Source organism: Anguilla anguilla, chromosome 15 (assembly GCF_013347855.1).
Source record: "Anguilla anguilla isolate fAngAng1 chromosome 15, fAngAng1.pri, whole genome shotgun sequence".
NCBI classification, from domain to species: Eukaryota; Metazoa; Chordata; class Actinopteri; order Anguilliformes; family Anguillidae; genus Anguilla; species Anguilla anguilla.
In genome coordinates, this window is record NC_049215.1 from 21,100,035 (window position 1) to 21,107,930 (window position 7,896).

The window sequence follows — 7,896 nt, forward strand, 5'->3', positions numbered from 1 at the left end:
ACGTTGCATTGATTGGCGCATTCAGGGTCAGTCGTGCGTTTCCTCGAGCCTCTCCTGGCGCGGACGGCGCCGGGGATGTGGGAGCTGTTCTGTTTCTCGGTCTGCGAGAGCCTCGGGTCTTTTATTGCAGGTGGTCCGGGGGTATCTTGGCACAGACGTCTTTTCCCTGAGTCAAACAGACTAGAGGCTGTGTGCTGATTTTAATGAAGCAACACATCCAGACTTAGCTGAGGACCAACCTTGGCTGCACCAGCACCATCTTTATTACTGTTTACCTGGCAGCTGCCTTCATCAAACACACATGAAGGCAGTTGGGTTTATGTAAATCACATTCTGAATATCTTACATGGTTTCTGTTCAGGTATCATAATTATCATATTTATGGTACAGTATAATAATGAATCACATATAACCATAATTATCATTATTATCATTATTTTAAGATACTTATCATTACATTACATTACAGGCATTTAGCAGAGGCTCTTATCCAGAGCGACTTACACAACTTTTTTTACATAGCATTTTACATTGTATCCATTTATACAGCTGGATATATACTGAAGCAATTTCGGTTAAGTACCTTGCTCAAGGGTACAACGGCAGTGTCCTACCCGGGAATCGAACCTGCAACCTTTCGGTTACAAGTCCAGTTCCTTACCCACTGTGCTACACTCCGTCCTATAATTATCAAACCCTGCTTACTGAAGGTTGAGGTTTTTTAGGGTATGTTGTCATTTAAGTCTACCATTCAAACCCACAGCCCTTCAGTTTTTATACCCATGTTGATTGATACATACTTTAGATCAGGAGAGGAAAGCCATAGCATCTGCTGGTTTTTGTTTCCACCTTTAAACGCCCACCAATTCAGACTCAAAAAACAGCTGAGGTAACTTTGTAATCAACTACTTTAATTGGTTAATTAAGTGCTTATTAACATCGGAATGCAGCAGAACCAGCAGTCCTCCAGCAACAGAGTTGCATACCTCTGTGAGTTTACTACTGCAGACAGTCTAAATGATCACAGTATACTGCAGCATTACTAGTTTTAGCATTATCAGCAGATACCCTTACACTCACAGAATGAATCTATTATGTCTTACATCTATGGTGCTGCACTTCAAGAGGAGAAAACCTATTTGAGCACCCAGGTAGGCTATTATTGTCTGATTTTGGATTCAAACTCAAAACCTCCTTGACTGGAGAACAGCACTCTTTTGTATTCCCTCTCTGTTCCTCTTTGTGAGCCAACCCATGCAGAGCTGACACCAGAATGCATCTTCCTTTTGCGCACTGCTGTTTCTAGCGAAGCTCCAGTCTGGTGTATTAGTAAAGGGTGGTTTGCGTGATCCAGACTTCTGGCTGGTTGCAGGGTTGCAGGTTTAAACATCCCCAGGGTTTAAACCTGCAGGTTCAGACTGTGCTGTTGTACCCTTGAACGTACTTGTTGTGTCAAAATGCCTCATGAAAATAGCCTGCTTTGTACATGGGTAGTAACCTACTGAATGTAAATGGACTGGACAGGAAAATATCACAGACTAAGAAATACTGGACTGAAAAGTTTAGCTTATTATTTCTGGTATTTACCAGTTGTAATACATAATTGGAGGGGATACATAAGCATGGACATATGTTAACCATGTATTATGTTAACTACTGTCAATGACAAAGCACAATTTCAAAAGAAATCTCTATATCAAAAATATTTCCAACTATACTTTCACCAATATGTTTCACAGAAACTAAACCAAAGCAATGCTATTCTGATATATACTACAATATAATTATTTTCTTCATTTTGCCATCAGTTTTAAATCATTTATTATCACTTTGATATGAGTGTCTGATTATGAATTATGCTTTTCACAGATGTATAGCAAGTATTTGTGTAAGTAAGTGACATGGCCTTTTCACTTTGAAAAAGTTTTGTTGAGATATTGCTGCTTTTTTAGTGTAATGTAGCCTGCATAAATAATAATTATTCAGGGAATAACACATACAGTACGTTCAACAAGTTTAAAAGGTAATTTTAGAACGCCTTCTGCAGATCAACAGTAGTGTTATAAGGGATGATTTCACACAGTTATTTTAAAACCAGTCCATCTGCGCGTTTAACGGTGTTTTTGATTTTGTCTGTGCACTTTCATCTAAAACTAACAGCAGTTGGCAGAACTGACAGCAAATTAAGAAGACATTGCCGGCATTTAACAAAAGTGTGTAATACAGTAGCTTACATGGAATCAGAAATCATACTGTGTATTCTCTGTGAGTCAGTTCAACACAAGAACATGGGTTCTATTATGTACTGTATATAGTCATACACTGGCCATCTACTTAGCTTCACACATTGATTGTGGTAGACAGTGTTACTTAAGTCAATCTTTACTAAAGGAGAATACAGCTAATAATTCTTTCCAGGTGACCACATTGCATTTGTTTTCTGCATAACGATAATTAAAATAAAAGTGCAATTTTTAAATGAGATGGTTTTTTTTTCTCTCTGTTTTAGGAATAATTAGCCGTCCTTCCTACTCAAGTCTATTATAAGAACAGCCTACCTAGCTGATAGTAAGCAGAGAAAACCTCTAGCTAGCCACGTGTTGCGTTCAATAGTCCCAGTTTTTGTAACTGAACTCTTGGCAGATATTCAAATGAATGTGTCATTTTGAAGTGAATTGTTCTTTTGAACTGTAACGTATTTCATTTGGAAATGAAGAGCTATCCGTCCTACTTTAAGTCCAAAACATGTAGCAATTTAGCCTATTAGGAGCTATGTAGCCTACTATTGAATGATGACATAAGTGATGTGATAGCTGGCTAAACTTCAGTAGTTTCATTGTACAGTATTTTGGTTTCCAGGTGACAAGAGGATAGCAAGCTAAAAGTTATCGAGCCAGCTGTTTCCAACTTTTTCTACCCAATTTGAAATGACGAAACATGAGCTATTTTATGCCCTGTTCAAGTGGATTCTGGAGAGCTCAGACAAATGTTTCCACCTCCTCTGAAGCATGCAATATCAGCTGCCTGATATCAATTTGTTTGGCAGGTTTGCACAGGCAAGAATATGAGGAAAATGCTTCTTGTACAGCGGAACGGGTGACCATTAGCATAAACCCGTCTTCCACATAGAGGCTGCCCAATCATACCTTAGCAACAGTAGGCCTACAACCCAACTTTTGTGCCATGAAGTACTAAAGTAGACTGTCATAGCTACTGTATGACAATTTGTGTCTGATTTTTAAAGATTGTGAAATGTGAGCTAATGTAATAGTCATAATGGCCATGGTAACATTTCAGCAACACTTGAACTTGTTGTCAATATATTTTTTAATTGCCAATAGCAATGATAATTTCAGATGTGTTACAAGTGTCAACATGTAACCTTCATGTATATGATTAACACAATCAAAAAACTTTCCAAAAACATCCCATCCAATAAAAATAGATACAATCTTACAGGGAAACATTCGTCCTCTTTAAAAATTCTATCAAAGCAGTCATAGCATGACAAGGGGCAGTCTACTTAAAGGTAATACTGAAACAAGACAAGCAGATAAGGACAAGTACTCATTGGTTCCCAGGATATAACTGTGAGCTCCCATGTTAGGCTTGAGAGCAAACTCTTTCCATTCTCATATTGTGTCTTCACAGCACTGAATTCAGTTACTTATTTTGGCAATCATCAGGGGCAGCAGTCGTGATTAGAGTTGGTAGCTAATGCATGTAGTGGATCCAGTAAGGGCTAGCTTATGTGTTATCAAAACACCAGAGTATTGTGGCTTGCATTTCGGAACTAGTCTAACCTCACTGAAGGTTGATTGTCATGAATAAGGTTAATATAACTTACCCTGCAGTGTGAGGAGTAGGCCATGGCCATAATTCTTCCATTTTTGCTTGCTTGGCACAACTTTGCATCCTGGATGTTACCTTCCATTGCATATTGCAGATGCTTTTGACAACTACTAGTTGACACTAGTGAGTATTCAATAGTTGTCTAAGGCTTGTGGTAGCATATAGACAAATGGTGACTTGATTGTTTTTCTGAGTTGGCAGCAGTAACTAAAGGGATGGGGACTTTGGGAAAGGCCAACTGTGTGTTGCACTGCAGGGCTGCTGGGGACAGTAGGCATTCGCACAGTCTGAAATACTAATCAATCAGGGGACCTCTCTGCACTTCTGTAGGCCTGTCTATGCACCAAAACAGTGCCTTAACAGGATGAGACACCTATAGAGGAAGCTCTCTCTACAGCTATTTTGAATATGCAGCTAAACATCTAACCAGCTTGAATGGGGATTTCCAGCTGGCCACACCAATGGGTGAAAAGCATAATTTTCATATCCTTACATTAAAAAATACATTTTCACCTGTGTTTCCTGCAAGGAGCAACTATGACAGGATGTTCTTATTCGTATTCTTGTTGAAGTGGATCTGAACGAATATTGTATTTGATTAAATCAGATATGTTGTGAAGAATGTTAATAATTGTTGGTTTGGATCAATCGCGGTGATGCAATTTGAAGGAAAATTAAGAAGGAGAAAGACAAGATGAAAATGGTTAAGAAGAAGAAGCAGATAAGAAAGTTAAGAAACCAACAGAAAATAACAAAATTACCCAGGTTTGAAAGAAGAAGACGAAAAGAAGAGCAATTAGACAAGGATGAATTGCAAAATAGCTTGGTGGATTGAATACCTGCTGTCCCAATTACAATTTGCAGGAGAAACGCAGTGTAACAAAGCACACTTCATGTATCACTGTACGATTTAAGTACTCTACTGTCATGGAGCCTGACATGAATGAAATATTCTGTAGGCACCTTGTCATTTCTGTCTCTCTCTAAATGTATACCTTGTGGGAGAACAAGTAATTCTTCCAAGGCAAAGGTCTCTTTAACCTTGAGGAGTGACAAGCTGTCAGTGCTAATGACTAGAGTCCTGGCTCCCGGCCGCTATGAAATATGTCTCCCCTTGATGAATTTGTGTCAATACAGCGCTGAAAAAGAACAAGCACCGAGGGTTTCTGGGTCTTGCTCAACTTTTTTTTATAATGAGTAAAATTTGTAAAGTGCTGGTGATATAAATGTCCATCTAAAAAAAACAAAAATGAAAAGCTGATGCCCTAATTTCCTATCAAGATCGCTTGATGAATTAAATATATTTTTGGGGATGTAAATGCAAAGTAATGGATCAATGTTTCGAGGACACGTAATAGCACTCCAAAGGTGATTGCTTCCTGCCTAGAGACCTGGGTCCTTTGCCTAGATAGGTGATAGTGTTATTTGGCTAGAGCTGTGCTTGAAAATCTGCTGCAGATCTACCTCTGTTACTATATATCTATGGCTACACAAGTATCAGTCACTTGTGTGATTGCTTGGTGATTATCAGATGACTAAATGTTTATACAAGTAAGAAGGTGTCAGACCAGACAAAGAACCCAGGAATATTTTTATATCCTTATTTATATTTCCAATATAAAAGAGCAAATATTGTACAAGACTAAATTCAAGCGTATGACGAGTGTATGTAAAAAGGTGTAAATGATTCTGGCAACACCTGACACTAACTTGTCACTGTTCACTTACAGTTTGCATGTATATCTAATGTATATCATTTCTTTTAAGTTGCTTTTGCAGAATGGGGAAAAGAGCACATATCAACAGCTCCTAGTATGTGCAAATATCAGACCATTCATGCGATTTCTAAAACTGAAATCATTGATACTCTTGGGTACCTTCAACCTTATGACAAAGTTCCTCAGCACGGGTGGTGTACAACAGATTGCAATTAAAGTGTATGTAATAGAAATTCAGAAGGAAATTCCACAGCCAGGAACCAAGACCAAAGAGCTGTACTGAATGATGAGTAGGCAATTTACCAAAATGATCTGTCTGATGTATGAGCCATTATCTTTATTGTGAATATGACATGATGGCATAGTCATGCATATAACAGCATAGGCTATATTACCAAAATTATCTTAGTTGCTTCTTGGATCTGCTTGTGGGTCTGAATATATGTCTCATGCATCATAATTTCACAATCTGCATATCAACAGACTTCGTCGTCCTGTATGGATATCTGAGCTAATGCATACGTGGTAGAATTTGTGAAGTGATTATAAATGCAATGCACATTCTAGCATTCGATCAAGAAAATGCTGAACTCTTCCTCCAAGGGATTATGAAGTAGATTTAGCTGTGTAGTGAAGTACAGCTTGCTTATATCTCTGTTCACTGACTTCTTATCATGCAGGTTGGTGTCTGTCAAGGGGAAATCTAATTGGTTTATCGACCAGAGTGAAAATAAAGCATGTTAGGATTACTGACAACCCATCTTCCCCAACAAGGATTTCTTGTGTGTGTGTGTGTGTGTGTGTGTGTCTGTGAGTGAGACAGACAGAGAGAAAGGGAAACACTGTGCCCTCCAAAATTATTCACACCCTTGATAAAGATTAATGAATTATAATCTTGTGCTTTCTTGATGTTCATATGTTTTGAATTTATTAAGGATTTAAGCATAGTTGTTGTACAATCAATCATGATTCAGTGTTGGTCACGGTGAAGATATTGGTGCTATTTCTGGATCTCAATAACAAAAAAGAAAAAGTATAAACAAGAAAGTGGTTAGGCTGTCCTCTTGGTGATGAGCAGGGTGGTTGTTTTCATGATGTTTGTACTTACCAGGAGAGGAAGTGACCTGAAGAGTTCAGTGTTTCTCTGCATACATAATTCGAGAAATAAATAAGGAAGGAAAGGAATGCAAAATATAAAGGAAGACGAGTTTAAAAGTTTAGTTTAGAAGAAGACAATTTTAGAAATTTACTTTAGAAGACAAGTTTTGTTAAATTTTAGTTTCAGTCATTTAGTTAATAACTGGCTTCTCAAAAGTATGTTGGTAAACTGGCCTGTTCCCGTTCACTGTGCCATAGAGGGTGCCAGTGGACAATTCAGTGATATTTCTTTCCTCAAGTTGAACTTTTCTCTGGGAAAAGAAGAACGCGTTTGTGTCTGTGCTCGACTGCGGCAAAAAGGAGCAATGAAATGCTGGGTTACAGATTACAGGAAACTGAAAATTGATAGAGACAAATCACCTCCAGTTAAAAGGACAAAATAACTCTTCCACTTTTTGGTGCCTTAGCAAGTGTTGGAGCACATCGACCATATTGATCATGATTATTTTATGGTTGTACAGTTGGCGAAAGAGATGCTGACAGGTCCCACAATACTACAACTATTCATTATGCTTTACGTAATTCAGTGCATAATTAATATCTGCACTACAGCCGATTCAGCAAACCAGCTTGAGCTGTGAACTGGGCTTCCTACCAGAAAGATGCTCAGTCCTATGCAGAACACTGCTGACGATAACTATTATACTAAAGGCACTCTTTTGAGTTTCTCTAGAGAAGGGCATCTTCTAAACAAATGACAATGATAATAATTGCACCATAAAGAAGAAGGCTTTGATTCATAGAATCCATCAGGAATCTGGAACATGAGTCATTACAGCTTTTATTGTGATTCATTATATTAATTTATGGTGATGCATTGTGAGCTGAAACTTGTGAGCCATTGCTGTTGTTTTGCAGAGGCAGTAAAACAGTGTTTTATTTACCTTTTGTTACCCTTAATCGCACGCAGAGAAGAGAAGGCAGATTCACCATCGGCACCAACTGAAGGCAAAGTGGCACTGATCTGAGGTCAGATCTATACAGACAGACCTGGTGATAAAAGCAAGCAGGGTTTGTGGGGCCGGATGTGCAGCCACTGATCTGAGGTCAGATCTTTGCAGACAGACCTGCTGATAAAATCATGCAGGGTTTGTGGGGCCGGATGTGCAGCCACTTATCCGAGGTCAGATCTGTACAGACGGACCAGCTGATAAAGGTACACTGACAA